The 23,456-nt window shown below is 43.5% G+C and overlaps 1 protein-coding gene across 1 annotated transcript in view; it reads left to right on the forward strand.

Moving 5' to 3' along the window:
- ADAMTS19 (ADAM metallopeptidase with thrombospondin type 1 motif 19) overlaps nt 1-23,456 on the forward strand; it is a 177,015-nt gene that overhangs the window by 18,195 nt on the left and 135,364 nt on the right. The window lies entirely within an intron of this gene.

Raw genomic sequence — 23,456 nt, forward strand, 5'->3', positions numbered from 1 at the left:
TCAAAGGGCCGGAGCATCAGCTGGGAGAGAACCAGGGACAGACTCCACTGAGGACTCGGCGGGGCCCTAGGAGGGAAGGTCTTGAACAGGCCCTTTAGGAACTGCTTGGAAAGCCAGTGTGTAAAAACGGTCTTCCCATCAATCTGCTCATGGAAAGCAGAGATCGCAGCCATGTGGACCTTAATGCTCGAGAAGGCAAGACCCTGAGAGCACAAATCCAGGAGGTAGTCCAGAATGATAGGTAAGGGGCAATCAAAGGGAGAAACCCCTTTTGGGGCCAACCACCTGGAAAAACGCGACCACTTCCTTTGGTAGGATAACCTGGTTGATAGCTTCCGGGCATTCAGAATGACCTTAAGAACCTCTGAGGAGAGGCCTACTCCGGAGCGCACAGGAGCCAGGCAGCCAGACTCAGAACTGCCACATTGTGGTGCCTGACCCCGTCCCTGATTAATAGGTCCGGGGCCGGTGGCAGCGCTAGGCATCGTCCCTGTGAAAGGGAGAGTAAGAGAGGGAACCAATCCTGGCAAGGCCACTGTGGGGCAATCAGGATACAGTGGGTGTTGAAGGCCCTGACCCTGGAGAGGACCTTGTGCATGAGCGGGAAGGGTGGGAAGGCATAAAAGAGCCCTGGGGACCAAGGTATCTGAAAAGCATCCCCTAGCGAGTGACGGCCAATTCCGGCCCGGGAGCAGAACAGCGGGGCCTGCTTGTTGTGGGCCATGGCGAAGAGGTCGATGAGTGGTGTACCCCATGTGCGAAAGACTTGGTGGAGGTAAGCCCTGTTGAGGGACCACTCGTGTTGAGGCAGAAACACCCTGCCCAGCGTGTCTGCTGCGGTGTTGAGCTCCCCGGCAATGTGAACGGCCCTGGGAAGGACGTTGTTGACCATGGCCCATTTCCAGAGAGTCGTTGCTTCCCTGCAGAGCTTGAGCGAGACCATTCCTCCCTGCTTGTTGAGGTAATAGCAGGCTGTGGTATTGTCCGACAGGACCTGAACCCTCCTGTTCCGAAGGACATCTGCAAAAGAAGCAAGGGAGTAATGGATCGCTCTAAGCTCTAAGAGGTTAATGTGCATGTTTGCTTCAGTTGGGGACCAGATGCCTTGGGCTGAGAGCTGCCCACAGCGCTTTCCCCATCCCAAGTTGGAGGCGTCAGTAAAGACGGTGACCTCTGCCAGGAAAGGGCCAAAAGGACAACCTTCGGACAGATTCTCAGGGACAGTCCACCAGGCCAAGGAACACTGTACCACCCTGGGGATGGAGAACTTCTGATGCTGACCCATAGTGAGGGGGTTGTACCTCTGGACGAACCAGTTTTGCAGAGGCCTCATATGCAGGCATGCGAAAAAAACTACCCCTGTGGAGGAGGCCATAAGGCCTAGCAGTGTTTGAATTAGGAGGGCAGTTTGAAAACGGTTGTGCAAGAAGTGACGGGCTAGGGAGGAAAGCCTGGTCAAGCGATCCGGGGGTAAGTAGGCTCTGCCCCGTGGCGAGTCGAAATGGACCCCTATAAACCTAATGGCTGTGCCCGGAGTTAAGATAGACTTATCCCCATTAACCACCAAGCCCAACCTAGCTAGCACAGATAAGGTGAGGGCAATATGGTCCTGGAGAGAGTCAGCCGAGGGTCCCACCAGGAGCCAGTCATCCAGGTAAGGGTAGATAAAGCATCCCCTGGACCGTAGATACGCCACCACGGCGGCCATGCACTTCGTGAAAACCCTGGGTGCAGAGGCCAGCCCAAAGGCAACATCGTATATTCATATACAGAATTCCCATAGACAAACCGCAGGTACTTTCTGTGGCCCTCAAAGATGGAGATGTGGAAGTAGGCGTCTTTCAATTCTAGAATAGCTAGCCAGACGCCTGCTTCCAAGAGCTCTATGACCCTTGTCAGGGTCAGCATCCGAAATTTCTCAACCTTGAAATAACTGATGAGGCCCCTAAGGTCCAAAATGGGCCGGGACCCTCCATCCTTCTTATCTACGAGAAAGTATCTCGAATAGAATCCCCAAGGGGAAGTAGCAACATTGACCACTCGGACAGCACCTTTGTTCACCAACTCCATAACATTATTGTGTAAAACAACATTCCAACATGGAGAACAACAGGGAGGGAGAGAAAGGGGAGGTGCATCAGAAAATAACAATTTGTAACCATGGGTCACAATAGACAGGACCCAAGTGTCAGAGGTAACAAGCTGCCAACAGGGCAAAAAAGGCCGAAGCCTGTCCAAGAACCGGGCAGTAGCGAGAGTGTCCTTGGAAGCCAACTGGGGTGCGTCCAGGCTTAGTCAGAAGACAGAAGGCTTCTGCATGGAGGTCGATGGTTTAGGCGAGGAGGGCTGCTGCCTCCCCTTGGACCGGCTGGAGCGCCTGGAAGAATGACGCTGCTGGGTTGAATAGGATCGGTGGCCATAGGACTGGCCCGAGAAGAATCGCCCTTGACGCTGCTGGTAAGGCTGATAAGGGGTCTGGTAGGATCGGAACCGACCGTAACGATACCTCGGACCCGACGGCTGAGCTGAAGGAGCGACTCCCAGGGACTTGGCTGTTTGCTGGTTTTTCTTCATCAGAGAGAGGGACTCATCCGTTTTTTCTGAGAAGAGCTGGGACCCCTCAAACGGGAAATCCTCCACCTTCGCCTTCTTCTCTGGTGGCAGGGCCGTGGACCGGAGCCAGGCGTGTCGACGCAAGACCACTGAAGTCGCCATCGCTCGCGCTGCAGAGTCGGCGGCGTCCTTGCCCGCTGTCATCTGTTGCTTTGACAGCTTCATAGCCTCAGCCTGGAGGGCCTTAACCAGGTGGCGACGATCCTCTGGGAGGTCGGAGAGGTAAGAGGACAGCCTTTTCCACAAGAATAAATTATAGGATCCCATTATAGCTTGGAAATTTGCTATACGGAATCCCAAGGATGTGGACGAGTAGAGCTTCCTGCCCATGCCATCCAGCTTCCTGCCTTCTCGATCTGCCGGAGCTGAAGAGGAACCGTATTGGAACCGAGCCTGACCTTCTTCGGCCACGATGGAAGAGGGCTTAGGATGGGTGAAAAGGTACGGACAGTTGTCCTGTTTTAGGCGGTAGTACCTTTCGACCTTCTTTGCCGTTGGCGGCAGGGATGCCGGTGTCTGCCAGAGCGCAAGAGCATTATCGACAAAGTCCTCCACAGGAGGGAATGCCACCGAAGCGGGGGACCCTGAATACAACGCCTCCAGCAGCTTGCTCTTAGGCCTGGAGGTCATGGAGGCAACATCTATCTCCAGCGCAGCGGCCATCCTGACCATCTGTTTGGCGAACAATCTGTAGTCGTCATTTGGGGACGACTAACAGAGCTCATCCACGGTGTCATCCGGGGAAGGGTCAGAGGAGTAATCGGACGGGGAAGCCAGGCCCTCTTCATCCTCGGAATTCGAAAATTCCGCTGGGGTCTGCGTCGGAACCGAAGCCGGGCGTCCGGCCGGAGCCGATGGACAAGGCCAGGAACCGAGGGATGGAGTTGCACTCTAGCCGCAGGAGGAGCAGGCGCAGGTTGCACGAGCGGTTGAGCCGGAACGGAAGACAGCGGAACCGAAGGGTGTTGCAGGAAGGGCACAGACTGCTGGAACCAGGCCACAAAATCCTGCCAGGAGGTCATGTTTCCTATCCCCGGGACAGGCTGCCAAGGAGGTAGAGGAGCGGACACCGGAGCAGGCCAGTGGTACGGCGCCAGAACCGATGAGGTAGACTGCATCGGAACAGAGGCCTCCGAAGGCGGACGGCAGGGAACGCTCAAACGACTGATACGGTTCCGGGAGAGGCGGGAACGGCACGTAATCCTCCGATGCTGTTGGAGGAGGTGTACAAGGAGATGACGGGGTGTGAAGACTCATCACATCGTCATCAATCAGGACCGGTCTGGGAGGCGTACCGGGCCGCACAGTCGGAGCCGGGGATGGCGCACGGCTCTTAGCTTTCGACTTGGCCTTGGCCTTTTTTGGCGGGGGCTCCGAAGAAGCCTCTGTGGCCGAAGCTTTAGACGAGGGCTTCGATGAAGTCTTCGATGAGGAACGCTTCTTAGCCTTCCGGCTAGAAAGGCGATCCACGGAACCGGAGTCAGATCGGCCCTCTGGAACGGGTTGCCCCGTCAGTTCCGAGGGGAGCGGCTCCGGCGATTTTCGAGATGGTGCCAGCGAAGGAGCGGCGGAGCGGGGCCTATCTCCCGATGAACCCGATGGCTTGGGGGGCAGAAGGTTGGCATCCCACAAGAAGGCACGGAGTCTGGCCTTCTGATCGCTCCTTGCTTTCGGGGTGAAAGACATACACACCGCACAACGCTCCACAATGTGCCCCTCGCCCAGGCAGATGAGACAGAGCTCATGGCCATCCAAGTGGGTCATCTTCGTGCTGCACTTCAGACACTTTTTAAATAAAGCTGTCTGAGACATTTCGAATGATATTTCCCGACAGATGGACACAGGAAAATACCAAACAGCTCAGGAAAACGACGAATAAACTCCGAAGAGACGCTGAGAGACAAATAACGCTAGACAAGAAGAACTTTTTCGACAGCGGCGAAAAAGGAACTGAGGGAATGCCAGGGACGTTCGGATATATATACATTCAAAATTGGCGGGAACACCGGCGCGCATGCGCGGTGGATCCGAACGTCCCCTTCACATCTCTAAAAGCTAGAAAAATCTTTTCTGCGGCTGGCCTGCGCCTGCGCAGTCCCCCAATGTGGGGCTGCACAGAAGGACGACGACGATCTCCAGTTCCCACCTGGCAGTTGATAATCCAACCTGGAGTACTCTTGAGGTTCCCCAAGAGGCCAAACAGAGTGGGGAGGAACAACTACTAGATGAAAGTGAGTAGAGCTGCTGCTCTAGCTGTTGAATTTGGGCAGGTCAGCTGACTCTGTAGGAGGTGTGTGATACAGCGAGTTTTTAGGACCTACTTCTGACTTTCCCTTATTTTAATTGCTAATTCCCTATTGCTAGATGAATTCTGCGCTGGATCTATGAAGTAGAACAAGTATTATGATACTGTGATATATTTAACATAGAAATCAAATTAGTAGTGCTTGATAGCTCTAGCTGAAAGGATATGAACGACATTTTCCCAGAGCTAGAAACGTATGGATTTATATCTTTATATAGCTTCAGTTAACCAAATCAGGAATGCCAGACTTGGCTCCTTGGAACTGAAGATGAGACAAGGAAAACACAGACCTAATTTCTAGCCAATGCGGAGCAGGCCCATGGGTGAGCTAGACTTGAACCTGAAAATCCCACAATGGCATGAAGAGATTTCCTTGATGTTATAACTGATCTCCCTTTTTTGGTCAGAGTGGGTTGATGATGTACAAGTTGAATCTCTGCCTTACAATCTTATGGTTGCCCCCTCAAGATCTACTGTGGGTTGTCTTGACAGGAGATTAAAATTTTTGCCTACAATTGTGTAAACAGATGTCTAATACTGGAGTGCCAGAGTAGTTTTTCAGTCACCATCCTTTAATATTCTTAAACAACGACAAAAAAACCCCAGGCTCATTCTTACATATACTGTGCTCTGTGAAATGTTTATTTCCTATACAAATGTGACTTTATTCTCTTCTGTTCCTGAAAAGCTTCTACTTTATAACACAAATGTTAATGCTTTTACTTTTCAACACAGATTTGATTTGTATACTTTAAGTGTATTTATTTGGGAGGAGCTACTAAATGACGAAGCTGAACATGTTTCCAGACTTAGATAATTTGAAAATAGCATGTTTAAGCACTTGCAAGTTTGGTAGCTAACACTGTGGAAAATCAGTTTACTACAAATGGCTTCAACCAATTGACTTAAAATGTCAGTTATGGATGGTGAAACATTCGGTAATCTCTGCTCTCTTGAGAATAGACTCCCCCCCTTCCCCCTGAAAAGAGGAAATCATAGGTTTTTCCATTGACACTGAACAGTGTCCCTACATTGATCCCTGCTTTAAATCACAGTCTTCGGAGAGACGAGTCTTAAAAGCCATTTTTAGAAAAATAACACAAATTTCATGTGTGAATTAATAATCCTCTCTATAGGCAATCATGTCAGATTATTTGATTATATCTTTTCTGTCACTATCATTGGATTTTTTTTAAAAAAAAATGCTTATAAAAACCCACAGGTAAGATCTTAAAGTGTCCTGCAGCTTGTTCCCTCTTGTGTATTTGTCTAAAATTTTGTCATTATTGTATGCTCTATATGCATTGATAAAGGTAAAGGTAAAGGTAGTCCCTGTGCAAGCACCTAGTCATTACTGACCCAGGGGGACATCAACATTCTATACTATTCACTACTATGCAGAAGTTATTATTACTACAGCATATTAATAATTATTGCACGAAAGAATTATTCAGTCAGGGAGAAGAAAGCCCTTATTTAGTGTCTCTTAATTTTTCATTCATGTGGATACAGAACAATTTACTATCACAAACTAGAGTTCAATCATCTGTAAGTTTGCCTGGTTTGGCAACCACCAGGAGATGGGGGCAGGAGGGCATGGGTGGGGTGGCCATTGATAATGGCATGGCATCATATACAGGTTTTCCATGGAAGTGACATCATGCCATTGGCCCAATGGCCATTTTTATTTTATTTTTTCCAGTGGCAGGAAATGGGTAGGTAGGGGATCCCCTGCTGTTACTGGGGGACTGGAAACACTAATCATTCTTCTTAGGATTGCATTGTAAGTCTTTTGACCCCTTGAAGATCTGTTTTGGCTTTAGTTTATATGAACTCACTTCATGCATCTGATAAAATATGTAATGATTGTACCTGCCTTATGGAATGGCCTACCTGAAGAGGTCACGAAAGTCTCCACTCTGCAAAATCAAATTTATTCAGGAAGCCTTTCTTATACAGGTGATAGGATTGTGCTGTAAGGAAATAATTCAGAGAGAGATGCTGGTGACTGTATTACTGCGTACTATCTATTGCTCTAAGTATGCTATGACAGGATAGCTCCATGGTGCTTTGTTTTGTTTCAGCACTATTTTTTTTGCTTCAGCTCTGTATTGGATTTCTTCTGTACTTACCCTTTTGTGTTGTATTTGAATGTCCCAGCCAGAGTTCATATTGACTTATACTACCTAATCTGCCTTGAGTGTCAGTGAGAAAGTTGGACAGTAAAAAATGTAAACAGAATAAAATAAATAATTATACAGTAAATATATTAATTTGAAGATGCCACAATAGTCTGTGAGGTCAGTTCAAGATTTTTCTATCTTTCTAGGAGGTCCAATGCTTTGCTGTGGGACAATGGACTAATGCATGGATTCTTACTAGGGGTGTGCAAAAGGCTTTCCCCTGTCCTGGTGGGTAGATTCCAAGGAGTAACCTACTCCTAGTTTATGTGCAAGTGCATCTGGGACAGATGAAACCTTATCTCACACTTTCTTTGATTGTGCACTGACCGTCCCTCTGAGGAATTTGTGGATACAGCTAATGATAGCTTCTGAGGTTCTCCTTGTTACTATGTCTTCTCTGCTAGCCAGTACTGACCCTGGTATTACTTTGGCTATAGCAAAATTTCTCACAGAAGGGGCTTCTATGCAAGGATGGTAACAGAGGGTGATCTTTGGGTTTTATCCCAGGCCACTGGGTAATCTGACTTTTTTAAAAAAAATAAAAATATTCCTATTAGGGGTGTGCACTGAAAAAAAATCATTAGAATATCAGATCAGGGCTTTGGAGCGGGGGGGGGGGGCGGCGGGATTTTTTACTGTGATGGCTTATTTCCAAGTAGGACATTACTGGTTTGGATTCAAATTCATGTATTTCTTTGGGTTCTGAGTTCAAGAGAATTATTTTCAATGGGGAACATATGCAATGGTCTGGGGCAGCTGTTTTTAAAGATGGGCACCAAATTTGCACAGAACATAATCCTCCCTCCAATAGAAAGACCCTGTAACTTTCATGCAGATTGAACAAAGGGGGTTGGTTATATAGATACCCAAAGCATGCACCTCTGAGCAGCCATACTTCTCTCCATGGATTCCTAAAATGTCAGTCAAGCTGCACCCTAACAGGAGAGCTCAATCCAGTCACTAGCATTAAAAAACAAAAAAATAAACAAGTTGCGTCAATTTCATTTCCTATTTTTACAGTGACTAATTTTTTAAAAAATCTTTGTAGAAAACTCTGTGTTTCAGTTCCTTCCTTGTTGTGGTCTGTTTATTTTGTCTTAGAGAGTGATGGTGGCTTTCTTTGCTAGACACTCCTCCCCACCCCCGGTCAGTCTGCCATTAGTCCTTATGGGGCTGGGGTGGTTGTTTTCCAACCAAATGTCACCAAAATTGCAGTGGAGTGAGGACTGCCTGTCCACTAAAGAATGTCAAGTTTCAAGTGAATATAACACAGAGGTCCAGTTCTACGAGCCCCTGAACAAAGTGTCCCAAGAAATCTTAATTGTGTGTATTTGATTGTTTATATGTCTATTTGTTTTTATTTTATTTATATATGCATTTTATATGTTATTTTAATGTTTTAATTATCTATTCGCTTCCATATTTTGTATGGAAAGGCAGTGTATAAATGTTTTAAACAATTGCAGCTCCATTATTCCATATTGGGGACATTTTAAAGGAGCTTGGACTGGCTGTTTTCCAACCAAATGATACCAAAATTGCACCAGAGTGAGGGCTTCTGGTTTACTAAAGAATTCCCAAGTTTCAAATGAATTGGACCAAAAGTTTTAATTCTATGAGCCCCTAAGCATTGTGCCAGCAGGCTTTTGAAGGGACCGGAAGAATCAGCAGCCTTTCGCAACTTCCTTGCAAAGATGATTGGCTGGGAGCTCTCCCTCTCAAGATCTGATCAGCAGGTAGAAATGTCATTTCTCAGGAACATAGTAGAATCAAAGAAAACACTACCATATTGCTGGAACTTGGGGTGGGAGTGAAGAATTCTTCAGGGGAGAGGGTTTCATAATTCCCAATCTCGGATGTGTGTTACTGTGCTGAAAAATAAATGTTTTTATTTACATTATTTATAGTCTGCCTTTCTTACTGAGACTCAAGGCAGATTACTTAGGGTAAAAACCAATGTGATCAACAGCTGGGATATCCAGTAAACAATATGATCAACAGCTGGGATATCAGAAATCTGAAAATTGGCAGAAATCAGAAAACAGAACTAAAAGCCAAGCACAAGCATATTTAAACATGACACATTAAATGATACAGAAGTAGGAGGATAGTTACAGCAACAGACAGTATATAGTACAGGCTACGGTTCCTATCATTTTATCAGAGCATTTTTCTGAACCATTTCCTTACACTACAACCCTTTTACCAATGTAAAAAAGCCTCCCTGAATTATTCAGTTTTGCATAGTTGTAAAAGGCCAAGGGAGGGGGGCTCCTAACCTTATCAAGGCCACACAGAGAATGCAAATGTATGGACAATCACTGATTTTGTCCATTTGCAGGATGGCACCTGGAGAAGGCCCTACTCAGATGAGCAAAGCTGCCGTGACAGAACATAGCGAGAGAGGTGATCCTGAAAATATGAAGGACCAAGGCCATGAAGGGCTTTGTATGTGATAGACATCACCCTGAATCAAACCTGGTAACTGATGACCACCTAATGGGGTGATTGCAGAATACGAGTAATATGCATGCTCTGCCTAGCTCCTGATAATAAGCAAGATTTAGCATTCTACACCAACTGGAGTCTCAGAGTTGACTTTGAGTGAAGACCAATGTAGAGTGCGTTGTAGTCATCTGGTCCCAGTGGTATTATGTCATGCGTCCAGGTGTCCAGATCAGCTGTGTCAAGTTAGAGGGCCACCTTCCAGGCTAGACTGAGTTGGTAGAAAGTGTTTCATGCAACTACATTAACTTGCTTCTACAACAGTAATTCTGGATTGAGTATAATTGCTAGGCTCTTATTTGAGTCAGCAAGGGGCAACTGATCTCCATCAGAAGTGGAAAGTATAGTGTCCTTCAAGACCCCTCACTCATTACATTTACCTCAGATGGGAACATACTGTAATGCACATCTCATGGGAGTAAGGAAAACCAAAGCTGTATATAAATCTGTTATGTTTTGTGTAGACTGAAATGCTTTATGTGGGTTAATAGTTTTTTTCCCAGAAAGTTACTTTGCTAAAGAAGGCCAATTTATTAACTATGAAATTTGGCTTGCATCACATCTAATTTCTGTATGTTTTGGAATGCTACATAGGATGAAGTAGTAATTATCTCAAATGGATATCTATTGTTTAAATAGGATATAACTTGCTTAGGTTCACGATGAGCTTTGGGATTTTATTTTTGGGGTTTCTTCCAGTTTCTTGACAACATTTTGTTTCTGGAAAATTTAAATGGCATTCTGAGCTGAGCCTACTTAAAAACAAACTGTTTAAAGAGTAGTCCTCTGAAAAGAATAACATTTTTGTTGACCATGCTTAACATACTTAATTTAAGTTAAGAATGAATTGTTTGAAGACAAGTGTTCTGACTGACTCATCATCGCCCAGCCCAAACTCCTGGACCTAGAAGTGAGAAATTTGGGCAGAATGTTCCATTTGTGGTGTAGAGGCTCACGAAGAAGGGATTTTAAGAAATTCGCCCCCTAAGGAGGTAAAAAGGGGTAAAATGTGTTTTCCCACAGGGATATAGTTTCCCTGTGTGGCTGGCTGGGTGCTCCTCCCCCTCCTCCCACCAACTGCCAACTCAGCTTCCCTGAGGTCATTTGCATATGTGGGCTTGATTGGTCATCATCCCAATATCCTAAACAGTATACAGGACACATGTAGTACCTCAGGACACATTTAATGACTCCTAGTCATTGAATGTGTCCTGAGGTAAAAATATATCTCCCTGTCTGCCCCTCTAGGGTTGCCAATCTCCCTGTGGGGCCTGGCTTTCCTGAGTGGCTGGCAGGCGGATGGGTCAGCTGTGGAATTCTGTGTTCTGAGGTAAAAATCAGGCAAAGGAAACTGCAGACAGTTGAAGAAAGACAGTACAAGACTCCTGAAAAGGGATTTTATGTAAAAGTCAGTATGGCAGCTGAGTTTTAAAATGTTCATGGGGACTGGATCGCTTATTGAAATTCAACCACATACCAACAATGCAAGAAATAAAGAAATTAATCTTGACATGGAACAAACAAGAATATAGCTGGTATTCAAGATTTCATCTGATTAAATCTTTCCTGCTTCCCAAAATGTTATTTTTGTTTCAAACCATTCCTATATCTATACCACACAAATTAATGAAACAATGGCAAACAGTATTTAATAATTTTTTATGGAACCATAAATGACCCAGAATTGCATTTCATATACTACGACAGAGCCCCCAAAATGGAGGCTTCAAATACCCAGACCTAGAACTATATGCACATTCAGTCTGTCTTTCTATCATTTTACAAATACTAAACTCTAAGGAAGATACAATTTGGTCACAAATATCAGAGTCACTATACTCCCCTTTATCAATTCAAGAAATTCTCTGGAGCACTAATCGCCTTAGACAAACACAAACTGATAACAACTTACTCTGGGCAAATTTGATGAAACTGTGGGACTACTACAAAACCAAACTACTCCCACCACTATCACGATATTCAGCTATTCTTTTTCAAGAATGGTTTCCACCAGGCTGCAGCCTATTAAACCGCAAGCAATGGATTTTTTTGAAGGATATAAATCTCTCAGACATATCTTCCCGTTTGGGCCTATTACCAAAAAATATTTTAGAAGAGAAATTAGATACTACTATCCCCTGGTTCCAATACCTACAATTGGTCAATATGACCAATAAAATACATTTAAAAGATATAATATCAACACCCAAAACAAGCTTTGATGACCTCATAGACATGAATACTCATCATAAAAAGGATTGATTTCAAAAGTCTACAAAACCATTATACATATGCATAAACCAAAACAGTACGCCTATCAAACAAAATGGCAACTTGACTGTGACATACCAATATCCCAAAACCATTGGAAAGAAATTTGGTCATCTTCTACTTTAAACTCCAAAGCAATAAACATAAAACTCCAATTGTTTAAAATATTAACATGTTGGTACCTAACCCCTAAAAAACTTTCGGTTATCACCTCAACTTATTCACCCATGTGTTGGAAGAAATGTGGAAATATTTGCTCACTTATGGTGGCAGTGCCCTAAAATTAAAGCATTCTGGGAGGAAATACTAAAGCAAATAAAATTAATAACAAACTATGACGTACCTCTCGAACCTCAACTAATATTCTTAAACCTCTGGCAAAACACAAATATACCAGTCTTGCAACGTGACTTAATAAATAACTTGCTTGCTATAGCAAAATCGTCTACTGCTTTTTTCTGGAAAAACCAGTCCCCACCAACATTGAATCATTGGTATACGAAAATATGGGACCAGCTTATAAATGATAAAATAACTGAGAGTCTATCTGCTAATTCTACTACAAGCAGTTACTATGAAAAATGGTGGTCTTTTTTGGATTATGTTGATAAAACTGAAACACTTCCTCCTAACAATTTATATCAGGATATTTTGAAAATTTAGAACCACAAATGGAATAAGTCACTTCTGCACTTGATGAAAGCTACTTATACTTAACATTTATTGACTGTAGTAAGCATTTGATTGAAATGTTTTATTTTCTCTCTTCCTTTTATTGTAATCAATAATTTTGAATAATTGTTATATCATTCCCTGTATTTGTTGTTCAAGTTATTGTTGTGGTTATTCGGTTGTATTAAATAAAAGTTAAAATTTAAAAAAACATAAAAAAAATAAAATGTTCATGGGGAGATGGTGTACACCCTTTCTAGGGGCCATTTCAATGCGAACCTCTCACATGAACCTGCTGAAGGGCCCACCACACCACCCCTCCCTCAGTCCAACTCCACCTCACATCTTTTGCAGCCTTCACCTCTTACTACCACCAAGAAGCCTCCTGGCAGACGTTGTGCAAGATACACCAATGCTAAAAGGAGGAAGCAACTTAGAGATGCAGCAAAGAAATGTACACGTCGTACTCCTGCAGTGCACTGAGCAGCAGTGGGCAAGTACCACAGAGTCCTGAGTCCAAGGGAAAGGTGACCATCCGTGCAGACCTGGGCACAGTAGTGATGACCCTAGCAGACCTAACAACCACGATATATCCTGATATCATCACTATCATGAAGAAGTCCATGGACGGGCTGTGCAAGTGTGCCTCTCTGACCCCCAAGAAAGACATGGCTGCCATCATTAATGAAACACAACCTAGCTCCCTCGAAGAGGCAGAAATGGAGTACAGATCTGTGGACTCAGTGGTGCAAATGGATGATGCGGTCCACTACCCTGTGGAGTTCCTCAACATGCTTAACCCTCCTGGCTTCCAAGCCCACAAGCTTCTCCTCAAAGTGAGGGCTCCAAAGTGGGGGGAAACCACCAATGAGGTCTACAAAGAGGTCCTTCAGTAGAAAGAAAAGGTTGTACATATTTTTCACTTTATTTACTGCTCTACAATCTTTTCCTTTTAAAAATCTCTTCAATAAATGTTACATTTCAAAATTCACTTCATCAGTTTTAGGCATCAACATGCTTCACTTTATTCAAACACTTTTGTGAAGCTCGGGTACTATGCTATTATACTACAAAACCAACTCAACCCGCCCCCCCCCAACCAAAAACGTTACTTCCACATAAATATTATAACTGGATTTAAAGTAGTTAAATACCGTAGCGAAGCACGGGTATCAAGTTAGTCTCTATATATAAAGACAAGTGTCCTCCTGACTGACTCATCAATGCCCAGCCCAAACCCCTGGACCTAGAAATGTGAAATTTGGACAGGATGTTCCTTTTGGGGTTCATACCACGCATACCACTCATACCATCAGAGAACCCCTTTGAATTTAAGAGACTGCAGTTCCCCCTCAAGGCCTGCTTTGCTATGACTATCAGCAAGTCCCAGGGGCAGACACTGAAGGTGGCAGGAATTGACTTGAGGGAGGATTGCTTCTCACATGGGCAGTTCTACGTGGCCTGCTCCAGAGTGATCCTAGCACCTGAGGGGAAAACCTCCAGCATGGTCTACAAAGAGGTCCTTCAGTAGAAAAAAAATGGTTGTACATATTCTTCACTTTATTTATTGCATTACAATCTTTTCCTTTTAAAAATTTCTTAAATAACTGTTACATTTCGAATTTCACTTCATCAGTTTTCAGCATCAACACACTTCACTTTATTCAAATACTTTTGTGAAGCTTGGGTACTATGCTATTATATGACAAAACCAACTGTGAGTTTCTCCGTCAGCAGGGGGCGCCGCATCCGTCGGGTCCGCTGTGGCGGGAGTGCGGTCTGTGCAGCCGGCGGGTCCAGAGGGGTCCCATTGCTACCCAGGCCGGGCAAGCGGCCTGTATGCTGGCTCCAGGGGTCCCAGCTTCCCTTCTGATTGGCCTCAGATGGTCCCAGGGCTGTTAAGCCATGTGCGGTGGCAGGCAAGCACAGCCTCTGGGCCCAGGGATGGTCCTTTCCTCAGGACAGCCTCCCTGTTTCTCCTCCCCGGCCGGGAAGCTCTTGGCCCCTTTTATCCCCTCCCTCTCTAGGGGCAGCCCCGCCCCGCTCCCCAGTCACCAGCGTCCCAGGTGAGCCTCATTATCTGGGCCAACGCTGGCAGCAACACCTGGCTCCAGCCCTTCCTGGGTGGGAGGCCAGGCACTCCCCCCTCCTGCCCCTGGGCCGCCATTGGGCGCCAGCCCCTCGCTTCCCCGGCAGGCGGACGGGCTGGCCTATTGCCTGCCGCTGCCGGACTCCGCTCCCGCCTCCCCCCTGCCTCGGGGCACCGGGCGGGGCTGGGGCCTGCGAGCGTGGGCCTCGCGGCTGCGCCGCCTCGCCTCTGCCGCGTCCGCCGCCGCGGGATTGGGGCCGCCCGTATTGGTGGCGCCCACCCCGCCGGCCCGCCGGGCCGTTGGCTTGCCCTCCCCGTGAGGCTCCCGCTTGCCTGGGTCGTCGCCGCCGCGGCCCCCTCCGCGGTGCAGCAGCGGCCTCCGCCCGGGTCATCGGTCCTGCTGCCGCCGTCGCGCTCGTCCGCCGCCGCAGCCGGGTGAGTTTCGGGGCTTGCGGGGCTGCGGGGGGCGGCGGCGAAGAGGGAGGGGAGGCCCGTCCCCGGACACCAACTCAACCCCTGCACAAACCAAAAAACGTTACATACCCATAAGTATTATAATTGGACTTAAAGTAGTTAAATACTGTAGCGAAGCACGGGCATCAAGCTAGTGTGATATAAACAGCAAAAATATAGCAAAAGAAGGAAATTAGCCCAAACGTCTCAATTGGTATTTTATAACATGATTAAGTAAATGTGTACTTGGTTGGCATCCATAGTATAAATAGGATTTCAGTATTCATCTAATACAGTACATAGATCTAGCATGACCTGTCCTTATTAGGCATGGGCACGAATCAAAATACGAATCAAATTTCATGACGCATTGGGCCGATTGATGTATCGCGAAAACGCATTTTGTGGGGCTGCGTTTTTCATGAAATCCACAACTTCTGGGGCCAATTCATTTGATTCATGAATGCTTTGTGCTGCCAGATAGGCTGGCACTGATCCATTGATTCCCTAGGCAACATAGGCCAGGAATGTCTGCAGATCTTTTGTTACTGTGGAAACCCCAATCTTAGCCTCCATAACCTTGATAGGCAGCTCTCCTTGCCAACCTGAGAGCTGAGCAATGCAGGTCTGTACAAGTTTACCTAGGAACTGTAGTCAGAGACTCCTCCTTCTCTCTGTTTCCCTTCTCTGTTTTTAAGAACAGGATGGTGGAGCAGCAGCGGCAGTAGCAGCCTCAGCAGCTCCTGCTGCTGCTGCTCGCTGCTTGCCAGTTTCAGGAACCCTTCTCTGACTCTCCACCTCCCATCCTCCTGCTGCTCTGACATGTCTTCCCACTCCCCGCCCCCAAGCTACTGAGCAGATCTGCTCTGCTTTTCCTTTGAGAACTTGGAGGTGGGGGGATGGCATGTCAGAGCAGCAGGAGAATGGGAAGGAAAAGTCAGCAAAGAGAACCTGAAGAGAGGAAAACCCAAGCAGATCCGCTTTGCTTGACTTTTCTTCCAGCAGTGGCAGAAAGCAGGAGGACAGGAGGGGGAAATCAGCAAAGAGAGCCTGAAGAGAGCTACTTGGAGGGTGGCTGGAGAAGAGCCTGCTGAAGTCTCCCTGCAAGTTTGGCATCTCTGGGTATGAAGGGGGCCATTGAAGTGCCCTGGGTTCTGATGAATCACAAAACTAATTAATTGTATTGTGAAACGGGACAATTTTGTGCAAGTTTGTGTTCTGTGATTTGTGGAACTCGATGAAATGTGAAACTCTCGTTTCATTCCCCCCCCCCCCCCGTTTTGTGCCCAACTTTAGTCCTTATACTGTTTTAAGGGTATGACAACTGATGTTATTTGCTTGAATTCTTTCAATCTGGATTACAAATACAGGATCATTTACAAACCAATACTATAGATTTTTAATTGTATTTCTTGACTTCTAATGCAAACTTGATAATGATGTTCTATGATGTATTGATCTATTTGTGTAATTTCTAAAATAAAATTTCAAAACCTACAGCATGATTCAGCTTAAAGTTAAGTAGTTTGAAATTCCAATTATTTCAATGATAAGGATTTAAACATGTGTTTAACTCTCTGTCATTGAAAGCAATAGCAGTTGACTAGATTGCTACCTAACTTTTTCACAACGAATCAGCAACCTATTGTAATAAATTAACATTCCTTATTGACTAGGATTCTAAGGGGCATATGCCGTCTTCTGCATGTGGAAGTTTTACACACCACCCTGTACAAATCTCTTGTGCTTAGGTTAGCCAGGCCGTGGCAACCTGTGGGTGTTTGGGGATCAGGGACAAGAGGGGGCATGGTGTGGTATGCGCCATGATGGAATTGCCAGAAACTGTGGTAAAATCTGGAATTGCCAGAAACTGTGGTAAAATCTGGAATTGCCAGAAACTCTGGTAAAATCATAGAATTTTCAGCTATTCCTAGAGTTGGGTTTTCCCCAGACACGATATCATGGCATACACAATGCAGACAGGTTTTTAAAAAAATAATTCTCCTTCCACTGTTCAGAAAGGTGGTTTGCAACAATGCCTGCTGGCAACCGGCCTTCAGCCATAGTGGGAAGCTGTAAATGTTTCCTTGAATAGTTGCCTGGAATTGTATTTGATTAAGTGCAAGGGGCTGATATTAGAAAGTTTGCATCCTTCTACCATCCTGTACATATGTGCACATTCATGGGCCTTTGGGGATTCTCAGTTTAAGTAAGTAATTCAAGTTTGGACTTTCAAAGTATCTTTCTTAGATTCACTTAGATTTCATTTATTATTTTACATTATTCTGTTATGTTTGACTTACTCCACAGATCAGATGAATGACATTAGTGATTTGTTTAACAGGTGCACCAAATGATATGAAGAGTATAAGCAAAGAACTACAGAGCAAAAAGTTTTTGTTATCTTATCTGATGATTGGGGAAGAAAATCTCTTAGCTAATTTTATAGAATTCAAAGGCAACTAAGTGCTTGTATCTACCTTAGTTTATCCATGGATGGAAGATTTATTCTCTCTGAGCTTGACTTTCTTGGTTCTCCTCTCCTGCTGCATCCCCAAATACCCCCTGAAATGTTGCTTATGGAGGAAAACATGAATGTCCTGGTCCTGCCCCCTGCATATGCACAATTGCCAACTTGGTCTGTGCATATGGGAATTGTACAAACACAGTTGCTATCCTTGTGATTGGGAAAAGGCTATTACAGGGGATGTTGTCATGTATGCATGTACTCTTCTCACACACAGAGACTCCATGCTCATGAGCCAGTGATTGAGGGGTGTGGGGAGGGAAGAGACAGCACTCCATTGCTTTTTGTTTTAATTTTTTTAATATTTCCAAAATAAAGAGGGTACAGAAAAAAGGGGGAGTTACAGGGTCAAAGGAGGGGTAGGATTTTGCACTACAAGAGTTAATGAAATACAGAGTACTCAAAAGTAACGTATCTTAATCAGAGTTAATCAATATTAAAATAAAGAAAACGTATACTATTCCAGCTACTGAGTATTTTCACCTTTACCTTCACAAACTAAATACATTATGCAATTTACCTCATCATTAATATTTGACCATTTCCATCTTATCATAGCTTTATATTCAGTATTTATCAATATATAAACCTCATTCCATAATTGCTACAGTATTTCATCTTAACTCTTTATATAACTCATTAATATAGCGATCCTCTCTACTTGTCCCTAACATTATCAATGCTTCCAAATCTTCAAACTATTTTAGCAATTAGCAATAAAATATTTAATTATATATTCATATCCTTCTCCCCTTGTTAGACTATAAGCACTAATAAGCTATATACGATAAGTCGGTACTTTATAGAACTTCAGCCTCTTATTTATTTTATTCTTTATAAGCAAAATAATTCCCCCATTTCTCTTCAAATTCACTTACTGGTCTTCTATTTATATAACTCTTCAGTTTCGCCATCACTGCATATTCTGCCATCTTGTCTTTCCAAATTTCCTTGGGCAGCACTCCATTGCTATTTCCCTCTACACATAATCACCACCATCATCATTGTTATTGTTATCATTATCATTATCAACAACAACAACATGTGTCTGGACATTTTGGAATTAGTGAAAACATCAAGCTGTTTCTTAAGGAAAATATGTGAAAATGGAAAGCCATATTAATGGCCTATGGTGAAGAAAGTGGGAAAGTTTGTATCAAAAGAGGTATGTTTCAAGGGGACTCCTTGTTGCCTTTATTATTCAACATCTCATTAATCCCCTTGACAATGGTCCTAGAGAAAACAAAAATGGGTTATTATATTTCTGATCAGGCTGGGAAAATAAACCATCTCCTGTACGTGGATGATTTGAAATTGTATGCAAAGAGTCCTACTGAACTTGAATCATTGCTTAATACAGTGAAAATGTACAGTGATGATATTCAAATGAAATTTGGCTTAGACAAATGTGCAGTACTCTCTATGCAGCGGGGAAAAGTAAAAAATATTGATGGAATAGAACTTGAAAAAGGCGACATTATGAAATCATTATGAAACAATGAAAATTATAAATATCTTGGAATATTAGAATTAGATAACATCCTGCATGTGAAAGTAAAAGAACTGACTCAGAAAGAATATATCAAAAGAGTATGAAAAATTCTGAAGTCAAAATTAAATGGTGGAAATACAATCAAGGCCATAAATACATGGGCAATTCCAGTGATCAGATATCCAGCTGGAATAATAGACTGGACACAAAGCAATTTAGAAAAATTGGATCAAAAATGCAAAAACTAATGAACATGCATCACTCTTTACACTCAAAAAGTGATGTTGACAGGCTATATTTACCACAAAAAATTGGTGGAAGAGGACTGTTACAAGTACATCAGGTAGTGAAAAGAAAGGCCTGAATGATTACATCAGTAGAAGTGCAGAAAAATTACTTCAGGTTGTGAAAACAGAGAACATATTAAAAACAACCAAAACAAAGGCTGAATACAAGAAGAAACAGTTTGAGAATAGATTAAATGGCTGGAAGAACAAACCCTTACATGGGCAACATCTAAAAAATATTGAAGGAAAAAGTGACAACAGCCTAACTTGGGCACGGTTGAAGATGGGTACAATCAAGAAAGAACCAGAAGGTCTGATCTTTGCAGCACAAGAACAAGCATTGCAAACAAATGTTATGAAAGCCAAAATTCAGAAAATCAGTGAAAATCCAAAATGTCAACTTTGTCAGGAAAAAGATGAAACTCTGTCCTACCTTGTCTCTGAATGCAGCAAAATTGCACAGATGGACTACAAAGCTAGACTACAAAGCTAGACATGAAAGGGTTGCAAAGCTGATTCATTGGTCATTGCGTAAAAAGTATAACTTTCCAGTATCAAAGAATTCATGGGAACATCAGGTGGAAAAGGTCCTAGAAAATGCACAAGTAAAGATCTTGTGGGATTTCAGAATTCAAACTGATCGGCACCTTGAACATAATACACAAACATAACAGTCATGGAAAATTGAAAAGTCTGGATAATTGACATTGCAATTCCTAGGGATGCCAGAGTCAAAGAAAAAGAACAAGAAAAAATGATTAAATACAGAGATCAGGCAATAGAAACCACCTGGCTATAGAAGAAGAACACAACAGTAGTCCCCATTGTCATCAGGGCACTTAGAACCATCTCAAAAAACTTTGCAATTCATATGGAAAAACTGCAGCTTTCTGATATACACCTACAGAACTGCAAAAGACGACGCTACTTGGAACAGCGTACATATTACGCCGATATCTGGTTGATAATTAGGTCTCCAGTGGAAATTTGTATCAGCTTAGTAAGGCCAATCAGTAATAACATGTGACCTCTGCTTATTGTTGATTGTGTTTTGGATAATTTGAATAATAATAAGAAGAATTGTGCTTATATACCAGTCTTCTAGACAGATCAGTGGCTCACCTAGAGCGGTGAACAAGTTAGTGTTATTATTATCCCCACAATACAGCTGGGGAGCTGGGGCTGAGAGGAGAGGCTTGCCCAAGGCCACCTACTAAGCTCATGGCAGTAGTGGGATTTGAACCAGTAGAGTGCTGATTCGCAGCCAAACCACTGTTAATGAAAGAATCAATAGGGGACTGGAACGAAAAGGTGGGAATCCTATTCCTGCTGTGACTCAGTGCTAGAGTTTAGCAAACAGTTGTATTTACTAATCCTGTACACAGAGTTTAAATTATCACCAGCTATGTTAAATATAATCCAAATCATGTGGATTTGATGAAAAGCAAGACGAAGCTTTACATCAAAGAGAGCCAACTTCTGCTGAAAGGGAGCTCAATTGTTGTTCTAAATATAATTTATGCAATTTTATAACATACCTACTTGGACTGTAGTTGTGGATTTGATGGGCTCAATTTTCTGCAAATGCAGGACTATCAAATTGTAGCCAACACGTTTTCTTACAATGTTACCATTTCAGATTACAAACTTTGTAGAGGACAAGATTCTCTGGAAAAGTTAATAATGCTAGGAAAAGTAGAAGGCAGTAGGAAAAGAGGAAGACCTAAAACGAGATGGCTTGACTCAGTAAAAGAAGCCACGTCCTCCAGTTTGCAAGATCTGAGCAAATCTGTTAATGATAGGATGTTTTGGAGGTCTTTCATTCATAAGGTCGCCATAGGTCTGAGGCGACTCGGCAGCACATAATACACATTTGAATATTTAAGATCCCTCCCCCCCAGAAATTAGTCTCTTGCTAAATTATAGTGTTGTATCAGAAAAAAGAGTATATAAATATGCAAAACAAGTCTACTAGGAAGTGTAAGAGGTAGAAGAAAGTTACCGGTAGCTAGGGTGTTTTGGGGGGTAGGGCCAGTATTACATGGTATTGCATGATGCTGTGACATAATTTCTTGTTGCTTAATCAGAAGTGACGGCATTGCAGCAACATTTTATCCCCCCCAACTTTATTGACAGAGCAGTGTGGCAAAGCGGTTATGCAACGTCACCCTCTCCCCCATTTCTCCCACTGCTGCACTATTATAGCAGGAGACCGGTTCCCCCTCCTGGAAGCTGTAAAGAAAAGTGATCAGGTCAAGTATGCATATGGGATACAAATCTCTGTTTTCTGGATAATTGACTGATTTGCAAATATGACAACTTGAAGCTTTTTTAAAATAAACATTTTCCCAAATCTGAACTCAGAAAAGTTTTCCAAAGTGAGGTACTGAACCTCTGAGAAGGGTGTGTGAAGCCTTTTAAATGGACAGTGTGGAAGCACCTATATCTGATGTTCACATGAGAATTGGCTTCAAACTGAACATAAGTTCTTGACTTTTGGGCTCTGGGAGTAATCTGAAGGAATGGAATGTACAATCTTGTGGAAGCTCGCTTGATCCGGATCTTTTCAGTGCTTGAATCAGAAACTTTCCTGAAATCCTTGAACTCCCAAGAAGGAATAAAACATGCAAGTGAAGTGAATGCAATTGGAGATTGAACCCCACAGAGGACAATTGTAGTAGGAGTTGCTTAAACAGCGAACACTACCCAAGTTATTTCTGAAAATATTAGCGCTGGCAGCCAGGGATCAATCATATGTGATTGTGAATGTGTTGTCCCAGATATCCAAAGGGTTTTTGTTAGAATGGTTGCAGAACGCTAGTATAGATGCCATCCTGATGATATGAAATATAGCTGCCAAAAATTTAGGAACATAGGCGTGAATCTAATAATGTGCAAGTAGAAACATAACAGATTCAGTGCAGTTCCACTTACTGAATACCTAGTGCTGCATACCTAGTGCTCTCTTCCCTATATCTTATAAAGCCCAGAAATTGCTTCCACAATGTGTTGTGCAAGTGAAAGAACAGTTTGAGATATGCTATGTTATGCTAAGTGCAAGGTGCTAATGTGAGCTTTTCCCCACACATCTGCTTGTACAAGGACCGTAGTGAATGTGGAAATCTTCCAGGGCCACATAGTAAGGCAAAATGTGATCAATTATGAAGTTGTTAGCAATGTTCTGACAACTTGGACATATTTCCAAAGCTGCAGATATATGTACTTTTAAGAAAAGCAGCTTGTGAAAGACTGGTATTGGAGGTAGGTGGGATATTTTAAATAAAATGCTGATGGTTTCTGGGCCGTATGCCTCCAGTAAGGAACAATCTACAAATTTGGGGGTGGGGGACACTCAGGATTTTAGGCTGTCCATTCTCTCTGGTTGCAATGGTTTTGACAGCAAATGGAAAGTTATTTTATACCACTCACCCTACTCTAAAATAAAATTGCAGATCCTAGAATTTTCCCTTTCGGCCCTGAAAAAAGTGGCACACAGCAATTAGAAATCAAACCTAACATTAAGAAGTTGGCTGATGGCCAACTTGGATGTATTATTGAATGAATAACCAACTGAAAGTCAAATTCTGCAAGAGTTGGGGGGCTATCCAGATGTGTTGCCCCAGCCTGGGAGGCCGCCCACTGGAAGGCATGGCAGAGCTACCCTGTAAAGGCTTTCCCCTATTTAAATAACCAGTGGGTGTGTTTGATCTGAATTGGTTCGTGCACAGGCGAGTCAAAGTCACATCTGTTTTATTTCAAATAGTATGATCTACATCTGTGTTTTCCTACACAGAGATTATTTCCATGCAGGATGAAACGTAACATTTGAAGTACCCTTAGATCCTTTCTATACAAACTATTTTGTTAGAGCCTTTTTGTTGTTGTTTAAAAAATGGTATGATAATGATAACTTGTATTGTAAAACTAATGTATAGTTGAGGATGTACATATTTCAGTGATGTCTTGAGTATCCCTAAGTAAGCTTTTAACATTCCAGATATTTCACAATGCATCTGTTATTGGCAGCCAGCCACCCACCCAGTCAAAATAAATGAAGTT

Source organism: Eublepharis macularius, chromosome 8 (assembly GCF_028583425.1).
Source record: "Eublepharis macularius isolate TG4126 chromosome 8, MPM_Emac_v1.0, whole genome shotgun sequence".
Lineage (NCBI taxonomy): Eukaryota > Metazoa > Chordata > Lepidosauria > Squamata > Eublepharidae > Eublepharis > Eublepharis macularius.